This window comes from Staurois parvus, unplaced genomic scaffold (genome assembly GCF_062004578.1).
Source record: "Staurois parvus isolate SC_StPar_1 unplaced genomic scaffold, SC_StPar_1.0 ptg000430l, whole genome shotgun sequence".
Lineage (NCBI taxonomy): Eukaryota > Metazoa > Chordata > Amphibia > Anura > Ranidae > Staurois > Staurois parvus.
Window position 1 is genome coordinate 646,828 of NW_028318226.1, and position 14,277 is coordinate 661,104.

A 14,277-nucleotide genomic window follows, 5' to 3' on the forward strand; every position below is an offset into this window, starting at 1 on the left:
AGGAACTCTATAGAAGTGAAAGACTACAAGGTCACATTTCCCTAAACAAACAGTGTAGAATGTCTGTGAAACATGTCCAGCTTTACAAAGGGGATAAAAACCAAAACAGAAAGGGCAAAATGGTATCACAAAGGGACAATTCGTCACAAGGACAGAAGGTCCAAAAGAAAAAGAGAGTAATTGGGGAAGGTGTTTTCAATATCAGTGGGGTAGAACTTACTAAAGATGAAATTGTAGCATTAGATAGAGGATTAAAATTTGCTCCACCTAAATCTGCAGACAAATTTGATATTTTTGTTGATGTACAAAAATTTGTTAGAAAAATAAATATTAAAAAACACTTTTTGGGTTTGCCAGGTTCTAAGAATATTGTTAGTAGTGCACCAAGTAGCGATGTCCATCATACGACATTACGTAACAAATCTTTATTTAATCCCCAAGTTACGGGAAATAGTCAGGTTGAAGCTTTTAGAAAGATGGTCAGCCAAGATCTAGAAGTTTTAAAACTCCCAAAAATTAGACCGAATTTGGCCTTACAAAATGGAATTAAATCTCTGTCAAAAAGAGAAGATATTGTAATTAGACCGGCCGATAAGGGAGGAGGAATAGTTGTAATGGCAAAAGAATACTATTTGGAAGAATTAAGTGCTCAATTGAGGGACAGTAGTGCCTACCAAATATTAAAGAAGGATCCAACGGTGAAATATAAAAAGGAATTGGATAAGGTAGTGAAAAAAGGACTGGAAAGAGAATTTCTAAATAAAAAAGAAGCTAGATATTTAGTACCAGAGGAATGTAGAATACCAATTATCTACACTATCCCCAAGATCCATAAAAATAGAGACAAACCACCTGGACGTCCCATAGTAAATGGGATAGGATCTTTGTTAGCACAGTTAGGAAAGTATGTGGATCTGTTCTTACAACCTCTAGTTAAGAAAACAAGGTCCTTTTTGAGAGATACTAAACATCTCATACAATTGTTAGATGAAGTAAAAGAGGATTGTAGCAATGTGGTTATGGCTACAGCGGATGTCTCATCCCTGTATACAATTATAGGCCATGGAGATGGTAAAGATGCTACTGAATGGGGTCTGAGGAATTATGGGAATCTTAGGGAAGGACAGAGGGGATTTATTTTGGAATGTTTAGATTTTTGTCTTAAACATAACTATTTTTGGCATAATAATTTCTTTTATAATCAAGTTAAGGGAGTAGCTATGGGTGCCCGTTTTGCCCCAAGTGTGGCAAACCTTTTTATGGCTCATTGGGAGGAAGAAGCGATATATTTAAAACCACCCAAGGAGTTAATATTATATAAAAGATATATAGATGACGTGTTGGTGTTATGGAAAGGCAAGCAGGAGGATCTGATATGTTTTTTGAATCATTTAAATGAAAATAAGAAAAATATACGTTTCACGTGGGAATATGGATCTGAACGAATTAATTTTTTGGATTTGTCTATTGAGATTAGAAAAGGGAGGATCATTACCAAAACTTTCTTCAAGAGTGTTGATAGAAACGGGTACATTCTGCAAGATAGTTGCCATCTTCCATCATGGCTATTGAATGTGCCGAAAGGCCAGGTGATCAGACTTCGGAGGAATTGTACCATACAAGAGGATTTTTATCATCAAGCAAAAGATCTTGGTCAAAGATTTGTGGATAAGGGTTATTCCCAATTAGATATAAAGTTATCCATGAAATAGGAGATACAGACAGGGGTCGATTTCTCAAAGATACAAATAAAAATATAAGTGTAATGATCAAGTGGATCAACTGGCCATTTTCTTGGATTTTAATGTTCATTATAAGAAGGTTGAGAAAATCTTTAGAAGACATTGGCCATTATTAAAGGCAGATCCGATTTTAAAAGAAATGATATCAGAGTTCCCAGTGTTTAGGTACAGAAAAGCCCCTTGTTTGAGGGATAGAGTGGTAAAAAGTGTTCTAGATCCCCCTGCTAAAAATAAGGCTACGTTTTTAGATCAAAAAGGGTTTTTCCCATGTAAGACATGTTGTGTCTGTAAAGCTACAAGAGGAAAGAATGTAAAGAGGAAGAACTTTATTTCATCTAGTAATAAGAAAGAGTTTGCCATTGATGAATTTATTTCCTGTAGAACGGAGGGTGTCGTTTATGCACTGCAGTGTGGCTGTGGTTTGCAGTATATAGGAAGGACAAAAAGACCCCTCTGGTTTAGGTTACGGGAACATGTACAGAATATAAAGAAAGGGTTCCCAAAACATAGTGTGTCAAAGCACTTTGCCAAATACCACAATAAAGATCCTAAAGACTTATTATTTTGGGGTATTACTAAATATAGGAAGCATTGGAGGGGCAGTCACAAAGTGAGATCCCTAAGTAAATTAGAAACCAAGTGGATTTATAACATGCAAACTTATACTCCGAAAGGGTTGAACATTGAGTTCGATTTAAATTGTTTCATTTTGGATTATTAACACAAGTGAGATTATTATTAAGTTATAAGGTATTTGTTAAAATTTCTCTGTTTGTGCCTAGAAGATTTGTATGTATTATTCCTCCTTTTAAAAAAGGTTTGGTCTGAGTGCTAATGACTTTTTAAATAATTCTAGTTTTTTTGCTCTTTTGTGCTGTTTTTAGAATGAATTCTTTAGAAAAAGATAGTAATATAAATGTATATGGCTTGTGTGTAAACCCAGGTTTTTGGATGTGGCCTGTATGGATATATAGGAATATATTATAGGTGGGGTGTCAAACATTTTTTGATCCTTTCTAGGGTTTTATATATATATATATATATATATATATATATATATACATATATATGAATTTTATATATATATTTTTATATATATTTTTTATATTTTATTTTAGGTATTTTTATATATATATATATATATGATTTTAATTAATAAAAAATATTTTTTAAATATAATATTTTTAAAAAATTAAAAATTAAATCGTAATGAAGGGTTGTTTATCGCTAATGTTTATTGTTTTTTATTGTTGTTGTTGCTTTTATAGTTGGCTTTATTCCAGATAGTGTATATATATATGGTGCTTTATTCTAGAATAGTTACCATTATATATATATGTTTTCTGTGTTATTGGTACAGATAGGGTATCAGTAATATATGGTAGTGGTTTAACATTTGTATATATACTCTTTATACTGGTCCGTTTATATACCATCGCGCTGTGAACGGGTCCATTGTATAAGAGATGCACACATATATATATATATATATATATATATATATATATATATATATATATCTGGTGGTGATTCTAGTCTTTGTCCCCATTTTCGGATACTCTAGCCCTATTGGGCTGAGTAATGTATTTTTGGCCACAAAAACATGGCCGCGGAATATCCTGTAGAGCGGGCATTGACCCGCCTCTTGGGGAGGTACACTCGATTAGGTAAGGTATTTATAGGAAGTTCTCCACTACGCATGTCAGCCCTGAGGAAGTCACATGGTACTGTGACGCAACGCGTAGGCCCGACGTAGTGACGTATTTCCGGCGTGGCGGCCATCTTGGTACACCTTTTCTCATCCTGTACACCCATGCAGATAACATCCAAAAGCATGTGGTAGGAGCCTTGTTTTTTCACCAATGAAGGTGCGCATTCTTTGTTACCACACTTTGGCAATAAACATATTACGCTATGGGAGCTTTGTGTTTATGTTACATGTGAGTCGTTAGCGCAGTATGTGATCCTGCCTGGAGAAGGAGCTATTATTGGAATCGTAATCCCTAGAGGGAGATCCGTATATATTGGGAGCAGTCATTTGGAGTGATATCAACCTGGAGGATCTGTGAGAGGGATCCTATATAAAAACTAAAAACGTTTTGACTCGCAAGGGTCGAGTCTGGAAGGTGAGAGGCTCATTCAGCCGGTTATCGGATGATTTTCTATATAGCCACCAATTCACGTTTTGTTCGCATGGATATCAGCACAAGTTATTTTTTCACTGTAGTGTGATTTTTGAAAGTTGGACTTTTAAAACGCATGAATATTTATTATTGTGTGTTTTTTTGCACTAATTTGAGTTCACTTGTGCACATGATTCTGTTTTCATTCACCTTTATGAGTTTTGTGGTGTGTGTATATATACATATGTACATATATTAAGTGTATTTTATGTGTCTATATATGTTTGGTAAAACACGCACCAAGATTAGTCAAAAGGATTGTTTTTTCACCATCACTATAGGAGTTTTTTGTGTGTTTAGAGACACGAGGTTATTGAATAGATATGTTTATTCACTTATAATTGAGGGGATATATATATATTTTTTTCATATTGTTGTATTTTTTTGCTATAGATTAGCGCCGCATTTTTTCTCACATTTTAGTTTAAGAATCATTAGATATATGATTTAATGTTGGCAGCTTCTCACATTTAATTATTAATATTATTTAATATTATTGTGAGCGCAGGAGGTTCACACCACTATCATCGAGAGCTTCTCCGTTTGGACGCCATTGCGTTCCCCCTATTTCCAGTTATTTGGGGGCTTCCCTGGCTATAAGCTCACGACCCCCAAATTGACTGGAAGGCCGGGTCGATTCAGTTTCACTCACCTTACTGCCAGGAACATTGCTTACCCAGCTTACCACTAGATACACTAACCTTATTAAGTGTGAGTACCTATGCCGAGTTAGCCCAAATTGTGTCTGCGGCATATCATCAGTTTCTTGACGTGTTTAGCCCACGGGGGGGCAGATATTCTTCCCCCGTATCGGGCTTACGACTGTCCCATTGATCTTCTCCCGGGTTCTGAAATACCATTTGGCCAAATATTCCCCCTGTCAGAACGTGAGCTGGGGTCACTGAAAGAATAATATTGATGAGAGCCTCTGGAAGGGTTTTATGCGCCCTTCCACATCACCGGCTGGGGCAGGAATCTTTTTTGTTGAAAAGAAGGACCAATCCCTGAGACCATGTGTCGATTATAGGGACTTAAATAAAATCACAGTCAAGAATCGCTACCCCCTTCCCTTGGTCCCTGAGTTGTTCCAGAGGTTGAAGACAGCTTCCATTTTTTCTAAACTCGATCTCAGGGGTGCTTATAACCTGGTCAGTATACGCGAAAGAGATGAGTGGAAAATGGCTTTTCGCACTCGGTTTGGGCATTTTGAATGTTTAGTTAGGCCATTTGGGTTATGTAATGCGCCGGCCAAGTTCCAGCACTTCGTGAATGACATTTTTAGAGACCTTTTGGATATTTTTGTAATTGTTTATCTAGACGACATTTTGATATTTTCCTCGTCTCTTGAGGCGCATCGGGGGCATGTCAGGAGCGTGCTGGAGCGACTCAGTCAGCACGGGCTCTATGCCAAAGCTGAGAAATGCAGTTTCGAGCAGAGTAGTATCTCGTTTTTGGGTCTAATTATTTCCACGACTATGGACCCTCAGAAAATCACGGCGATTTTGGAATGGCCAGCCCCCACAGATAAGAAGGGGATTCAGAGGTTTATTGGGTTTGTTAATTTTTATAGGAGATTTATAAAGAATTTTTCAGGCCTGGTAGCACCCATCACCCAGCTCACAAAGGTGGGGGTACGTTTTCAATGGACCCCAGCAGCACAGGCTTTTGAGGCTTTAAAGAAACTGTTCACAACAGCTCCCATCCTGAGTCACCCTGATGCATCATTACCGTATATATTAGAGGTAGATGCATCAGAAGAAGCTGTAGGAGCAGTATTGTCACAAAGAGTAGAGGCCAAGGAACTTATGCACCCGGTGGCTTTCTTTTCTAGGAAGCTCTCCCCCTCGGAATGAAATGACATCGGGGATCGGGAATTGTTAGCCATTAAGGCAGCATTAGAGGAATGGTGGTATCTATTAGAGATAGCCCTACATCTCATTTTGTTCTATACCAACCATAAGAACCTAGAGTATCTGAAGACAGCTAAACGCCTCCGACCACGCCAGGCCAGATGGGCACTATTCTTTGCGAGGTTCAATCTACATATCACCTATCATCCTGGGTCTAGAAACACAAAATCGGATGCTCTCTCCCGGATGTTTGAGGACCCTAGAGAAAACACCCCAACTGGATACCATCTTACCGCTCCAGTCTGAGCTTTTGTCCAAACTACAGGCTGCTTCCACCTGGGTTCCTGATCTACCTGGAACCTCATGTCAAGGTCCTACCTTTTCCCTGAGGTTATGTTACTCCATGTGCTGGCGTCCATCTTGGATTCTGCTGTGCATGGTGGGAATCCTTTTATGCCTTCAGGTCTCTGAGGTCCACCCCCCAGAGGGGCGTGGCTGATGACATATAAGCCTGTGGCCCGCACATGCTCTTTGCACTTGTGTCTTGTGTCTTTGTGTTGCTATTACTCTGTTCTGACTCTCGTGACTCTCCTGGTATCTGATTCGGCTTGTGACTTGACTATTCTTTGTATTCTCCTTTGATCTGATCCTCTGTTGCTAAACCCGGCTCGTGACCTGTGATTCTCGTCTGCTGTCCTGTACTGTTTTGTCCTGCTGTTGTTGACCCCAGCCTGTCTGACTACTCTTTTGTCTCTTCCACCAGCTACACGCCATTGGCGGCGGCCATTACCGCAGCTGAGGTGTCTCGGGGGCCGCGACCTGGTTCCTGGCTGTGTCAAGTCCATCCCCACCATCAGGGGCCCTGGTGAAGGGCAGCCTGGGACTTAGACTCCGCGCCCTGAGGGATTTCGGTCTGTGGGTGGTGGTTGTCGTCAGCCAGTGCGTTACATTGTTAGGCCTGCCTGTCCGTTCCTCGGCTCCTGCCCTAACACCTCATTACAGAGCAGGGAAGGTCTCTTGTGGAGGGGGGAACAGATCCTGGTACCCAAGGAGGCTCAGTCCCTGGTTTTAGGCTATTGTCATGACCATCCATTGGAGCGTCACTTTGGGATACACAAGACCCAAGTATGGCCAAAGGTTGTGAAGCGTAAATCTTGCCCTATCTGTAATCGGAATAAACCCACCAGAGACAGGGCTTGGGGCCTGCTGCGACCCTTGCCAATACCTGACTGGCCCTGGAGTATGATCTCCATAGATTTTATCGTGGAACTGCCACCTTCGCAGGATCACACCATGATTTTTGTAGTGGTAGACCGTCTCTCTAAGATGGCCCACTTCCTTCCACCAGAAAAAAGACACCATCTGCGTCCAAAACGGCACAGGTCTTCATTAAGGAGATAGTGAGACTTCACGGAGTGCCAAAGAATATTGTTTCGGATCGGGGAGCTCAATTCACGTCCAAATTCTGGAAGGCTTTATGTGAGGGTCAGCGTATCACCCACAGACTAATGAGCAGACAGAGCAGACCAAACAAACGCTCAAACAATATCTTAGATGTTACACTTCATTTCTGCAAGACGACTGGCAGACACTTCTGCCAATGGAGGAATTTGCCTACAATAATGCGAACCATTCTGCCACCAATCAATCCTCGTTCTTCGCCAACTATGGGTTCCACCCTACTTTCCTGCCAGATCTTGTTCCAGAGAACTCAGTCCCAGCAGCTCAAGAGACCCTAAATTTCTTCACAACCAATAATAAGTTATTACAGGAAACAATGGCTAGAGTCCAGGAAGAAAGCAAGAGGTTTTTTGACAAGAGGAGAAAAGGGGAATTGGTCATACACCCCGGGGATCGGGTTTGGTTGGCAACAACCAACCTAAAACTGGCATGCCCATCTAGGAAATTGGCACCCAAATTTGTGGGGCCTTTTCAAGTAGAACATAAGGTCAATGAAGTGGCATATAAACTAGCACTTCCCGAATCCCTTAAAATACACGCCGTTTTCCATGTGTCACTGTTGAAACCCGCAGTACCAGATCCTTTTTTAGATCGCAGATCTAGACCTCCAGAGGCCATAGACATTGATGGGGAAGAGGAATTCGAGGTAGAGGCAATTATTGACTGCAGGAAAAGGGGTGGTCAAACGCAATACCTCATCAAGTGGAAAGGCTATGGGCCAGAGGAGAATTTGTGGGAACCTGCTCAAAATGTCCATGCTCCCAGACTGATGCGGGAATTCCTTTGCAACCAGCCTCAAAGGAGAAATCGGGGGGCAATGTCAGGGACCCTAGATTTTTCCACAGCGCACGGGTCTGCGCATGCGCGGTATGCCGGGCCACACTAGCGTGCGAGCATTAGGACCTGGGCACCCGGGACGGCAGCCACACATATGCACTCGCGATCATGGACGCGCGCCTGGCACCAATGAGGGCACAGGGCGCCTTTTTTAAACAGGTCAGGTCTATGCTTTAGTTGCCATATGGTCTTACCTGTATTCTGTGTTTCCTGAATTAGGATGCCTTGTTGCCGACCCTGCCTGACCTTGATTTGCTGACTGTCTACTGCTCTGATCCCTGGCTTGTCTGACCATTCTCCTGTCTTATCCTGCACGTTTTGATCTTCTGTTACCTAACCCGGCTTGTGACCCGTTTATCCTTTGGTCTACTGTTTTTGTACCGTTCTGCCTCCACCGCTACCGACCCGGTCTGCCGACTCCGCTCTCTCTACCTCCTTACATCAGGCTCTCACCTGCTATACACCTCCAGTAGTGCTTCTACCACAGCTGGGTGAACCCAGGGGCCGTGACCTGGTTTCGGCCTGCTCCAAGTCCATCCCCACCATCAGGGGTCCTGGTGAATGAGCAGGTTGGGGCTTAGATTCTGCGCCTTGGGGAATTCCGGTCTGTGGAATGCTAGAGGCTACCGCCGGCAGGTCCTTAACAGTGAGTTTGTGGAGAAAGTTTTCTTTTGATAAATAATTATAATCACTACATAATTCTAACTAATGTGTTGCAAATATATGTACATATGTATCTTTCAGCTAGGATGCTGGACTTTGTCTTTAACTCCTTTGGGGTCCTGAGGAAGCGAACAAGCGAAACGCGTTGACCTCAGGAGTACTTTGATGTCATGATATACAATGCTGTCATATATTGGGCTGATTAGCCAAAATACTTTTTTTTATGGTAAATTTTTGGAAGATACGTTTCAATAAACATGTTTTATACAATAATATAATGTTGCCCACATTCTGTATCAGTAAAGTCCCATTTGGTTTTTATGGTTCTTTATATAATAATAATGTCGAGGGACAAACGATCATAACTTATTAGCTAACATAGTCCCAATTTTGTAGCCATTCACATAAAACTTCTGACGAGACCATTGCAAATGGCTTCAGCCTCATGAGTCAAACAAAGATTGAGATCTGTGTAAAGGCGATCTGCCTTCCGTTGGAGCCCAGCCATTGGAGATATCTTAAACAGTATCGTAACCTCTTCAAGCTCATGTTCCAAAGTCAGCCGATGTTGATCCCGTTCCTTACGTCGCCTGGAAGCCAACTGTATGATATGGCCCCTAATAACCGCCTTATACACTTCCCAAAGAGTAACAGGCGAGGAGACTGTACCCAAATTATACTGGAAGCAATCCAAGGAGTGGATCCGAACATCCTCAACTACAGAGGAAAAAGAGAGAAGGGAATCATTAAGATACCAGGAGGGAGCTCATCGACACTGAGAGGGAACTGAACACTGCGTGATGATGGGATCATGGTCGAACCAAGGAACCGTAGGAATCCTTATTGAGAGTAAATGCAGAAGAAAAGAAGGAGTCACAAACACATGATCAATACGAAAATGGCTAGAGTGTGGATTGGAGAAAAAGGTATAATCCCTAGAAGTGGGGTGTAATTCCCGCCATGCATCGACCAGATTATGGGAACGAAGAATATGCCCAAATTCAACAGACAGGAGGCTGCTGAGCCCACAGGAGATGTATCTAGTTTAGGATTAAGGACTACATTGGAATCGCCTGACAGCATAAGATGGCCTTTCTGCTGGTGTGACGGTCGCGGCGTCAGACCCCCAGCCCTTCTCACCAACTCGTGACTGAAGGACTAGCCAATCTAAAACCACACTGTCACGTGCATAACAATGCCACACTCAGCTGCAACGTGCACAAAGATTTTCCAGCTAATGGACCACAATCTATGTACCGCAGCCTGAGAGCGATTGTTACCGGATCAGGTTAATTACGCAATTAACCCTTCACATTCTTTTTGTACAGAGAAAGAGGAAACTCGCCAATCTTAGCAGTAACACTATGGTGTTTGTATAAGCGTCTGGATACACACTGTCACCGCAGGCAGATGTATCCAGAGGTTTTAAAAACACACAGTAGCGCTCTTCAGAGACAGGGATTCTTAGTTTGCATCAAAGAGCTTTAGAAACAGTTCAACACTTTTCAGAAAATAGGATTTATTACTAAAAAGGATCAAAATGGTGCAATAAAATTATTTACAGAAAAAGATGTAGCCTATATATATATATATATATATATATATATATATATATATAAATACAGAGAGCAATACCACAACAGAGAGATAACAGAAAGTTTAGAGAGGTAGAATACTTGCTGTCAGCCTTGGTTTAAGCAGCGTTCAAGTGTCGGGGCAAAAGGGTGCCTTTTCTCCCAAAGTTGGTTTCTGATGTTAAAAAGGGAAAATTCTTCAACTTCTCTCTCTCAGGCCTTACAGCCTATTTTCTAGTCCACCAGCAGGGAGAACCAATCTCCTCATTTGGGGAGGGTGTTTAGGCGGGGAACTCTGCTATGACCAAATCCCTCACACGTTTATACCATGGCCAAAATCTTCCGTAGGTACATGGAGCATCCTATCCACTGGTAGGATAATATGCAGAATCATCTGCTGAACGTCTAGATATCAGATATGACATATCTACGTGTGACGGTTAAAGAGATATTGCTTTCTGCTCTCGGGTAGACTTAATCTAGGGGTGTAAGATATCAGACGACTCGCATTAAACTGAGCTATCCAAATATATGCTTTGTATTCTTGTACGTATTTCTCACGAGAAAGTATGAAAGTGTATAAAAAAGTGGTCTCCACATGAGATATAGGTTTTACTGCTATCACGGAATGCTTTTGAAGTCCAGTGACTGACGTTTTTTGTCAAGGTCCTACCTTTCCTCAGACCTTGTGCTGCTCCATGTGCTGGCATCTATCTTAGGTGTCTGCAAAGCATTGTGGGATCCTTTAGGCTTTCAGCCCTCTGCGACTCCTCCCCCAGGAGGTGGCGGCTTATCACATACAAGTCTGCTGTTTGTGGCTGTCCATTGCATTCGTGTCTTGTCTCTTGCACAACAGCAAGCTCCTGTTTAGCTACTCATTGCTTTCCTGGATACCGACTCGGCTTTGGCTAAGACTCCTCCTGGCTCCTGATCCCGGCTCTGGCGACGATTCTTCCTGGCTCCTGATCCTGGCTCTGGCGACGATTCTTCCTGGCTCTTGACCCCGGCTTTGGCTACGATTTCCGCTGTTGGACTTGCATAGACTCTTGTCTTATTTTTATATTAATAAACCTACCTTTAATTGCACCTCCTTGTGTGCCTGGCTCCTCGCTTCCTGACACTACACAAATGCCATGAATCCTGACGGTGCAGTTACGCCCCCGCTCCCTATGTTGGTTGCCAGACTTGATCAGCAGGATCTCCTTTGCTCAGTTCGCTCAGGCGTTGCAGACGCTGCTTGCACGCATAGCGCACCTTGCTCCTGGTGCTATTAGGCCGGTTGTCACTCCTGTGGTCGCTCCCGTTGTTGCGCCTACCTCCACATCTGTTGCCGCACCTGCGGTGCCCAGAGCTATGACTGGTTCAGCCTTTCTTCCATAGTGCTTTGGGGGTGAACCGAGTCAGTGTCGGGGTTTCCTTAACCAAGTGGGCATATATTTTGAATTGATACCCCACGCTTTTTCTACTGAGAGGTCAAAGGTGGGCTTCCTAATCTCACTGCTCTCAGACAAGGCCTTGGCCTGGGCAAATCCCTTATGGGAGAACGATAACCCTGTGATTCACGAGTTTGCCAGTTTTGTTGCCTCTTTCCGTACAGTATTTGATGTGCCTGCTCACTCCGCCTCTGCTGCTAAGCTGCTCATGTCCATGCATCAGGGTTCACGAACCGTGGCCGAGTACGCCATAGAATTTCGTACCCTGGCGGCAGAGGTGGGTTGGAACAATGAGGCTCTGGTGGCTGCTTTCTCTCATGGTCTCTCAGATGCGTTGAAGGACGAGATTGCAGCCAAAGAACTGCCTGTGGAGCTCGAAGCACTCATTTCCTTCCTAATCCTGATTGACACCAGGCTCACGGAGAGGCCTTCACTTAAGGAGCGTCTGCGGAGGCCTCCTAACCGATTGGCGCCTACGTTTTCTGTCCCACCCATTCCTCCCTCTCCTCCCATGCCTCCTGGGGATGGCTTGTCTGGTGGTGAGCCCATGCAACTGGGGTTTGCTTGCCTTTCCTAGGGGGAGCGGGCCTCTCGGCGTCGGGAGGGTCGCTGCCTGTACTGTGGTCTCGGTGGGCATTTTCGGCAGTCCTGTCCGGTCCGTCCGGGAAACGTTCGCACCTGAGATCTTGTTGGGGGCAGATCTTGGGAGGAGTTTCCTCGTCCCCAGTTTCCTGCAAAGATAAACCGCTAATCACCGTTGTCCTCTCTTGGGCGGAAGGCTCGGTGACGGCCCAGGCGTTGGTAGACTCTGGTGGTGGCGGGTTGTTTATGGACAGTTCGTTTGCTGCCCAGTACTCCATTCCTCTGCAGGCTCGAGTTACTCCATTGGTCCTTGAGGCGATAGATGGCAGGCCCCTGCAACCGCTGCAGGTTACCCACGAGACCCTGCAGGTGGAAGTAGCTATTGGGGCTGTTCACAGGGAGTTGGCCTGTTTCCAGGTAATTTCTTCTCTGCACTATTCCATGGTTTTGGGATATCCCTGGCTTCAGACGCACAATCCGACCTTTGATTGGCAGTCGGCCGAGATTCTCTCGTGGTCTCCACAGTGTGGGGCCGATTGCATCCGTGGACCTGTAAAGGTGTTGTGTGCTGTGTGCCTCCTCGGACTCTGTGTTGCCCACTGACTATGGGGAGTACCTGGATGTGTTTGACAAGGTGCGCGCCAGTGCTCTGCCTCCTCATCGTCCATACGATTGTGCCATAACCTTACAACCCAGTGCCACTCCTCCATGTGGCAGGGTGTATCCTCTTTCGGTTGCGGAGAATCAGGCCATGGAAGAGTACGTTGCGGATGCGCTTTTCCGGGGGCACATTCGCAAGTCTACTTCACCAGTAGGAGCTGGCTTTTTCTTCGTGAAAAAGAAGGGCGGTGAATTGAGGCCTTGCATTGATTTTAGGAGTCTCAATCGAATCACGCTTAAGAATGCTTACCCAATTCCGTTGATAAACGAGTTGTTCGACCGCCTCAAGGGAGCAACGGTCTTTACTAAACTCAACCTTAGGGCTGCGTACAACCTCGTACGGATCAAGGAGGGTGACGAGTGGAAGACCGCGTTCAACACCAGAACCGGCCACTATGAATCCCTGGTTATGCCCTTTGGGTTTTGTAACGCGCCCGCGGTCTTTCAGGAGTTCATTAATGATGTCTTTCGTGACTTGTTGCAGCAGTGCGTGCTGGTTTACTTGGACGACATCCTGGTTTACTCTGCGTCCATGGAGTCTCATATACAGGATGTTAAGCGAGTGCTGCAACGATTACGTGAGAACGAGCTTTTCTGTAAGCTCGAGAAGTGTGAATTTCACCGATCCCAGGTTGCCTTTTTGGGCTACATCATTTTCCATGGACCCTCAGAAGGTTTCGGCGGTTCTGCAGTGGCCTCGTCCCAGTGGTCTTCGGTCCATTCAGTGCTTTTTGGGATTCGCCAACTATTATCGGAGGTTTATCAGGAACTTCTCCACGCTGGCCAAGCCTCTCTCAGATCTGACCAAGAAGGGCAGTAATCCCCACGAGTGGTCATCTGAGGCCATTTTAGCTTTCGAAGCTCTGAAATCCGCCTTCGCTTCGGCTCCGATACTGTCTCATCCCAATCCTGGGTTGCCTTTTCTCAACGAGGTTGATGCATCTGAGACCGGAGTAGGCGCCCTCCTGTCTCAGCGTCAGTCGCCCGGTGGACCCCTACTTCCCTGTGGGTTCTACTCCAAGAAGCTTTCCTCTGCAGAATGCAACTACCAGATTGGAGACAGGGAGTTATTGGCCACTATTCAGGCTCTCAAGGAATGGAGGCACCTGCTCGAGGGTTCTGCGGTTCCGGTTCTCATTCTCACTGACCACAAGAACCTGACATATCTCTCGGAAGCTAAGAGGTTGACGCCCCATCAGGCCAGATGGGCTCTGTTGCATTTTAACTATGTGGTCTCCTATTTGCCTGGCTCCAAGAATGTCAGGTCTGATGCCTTGTCGCGGCAATACTCT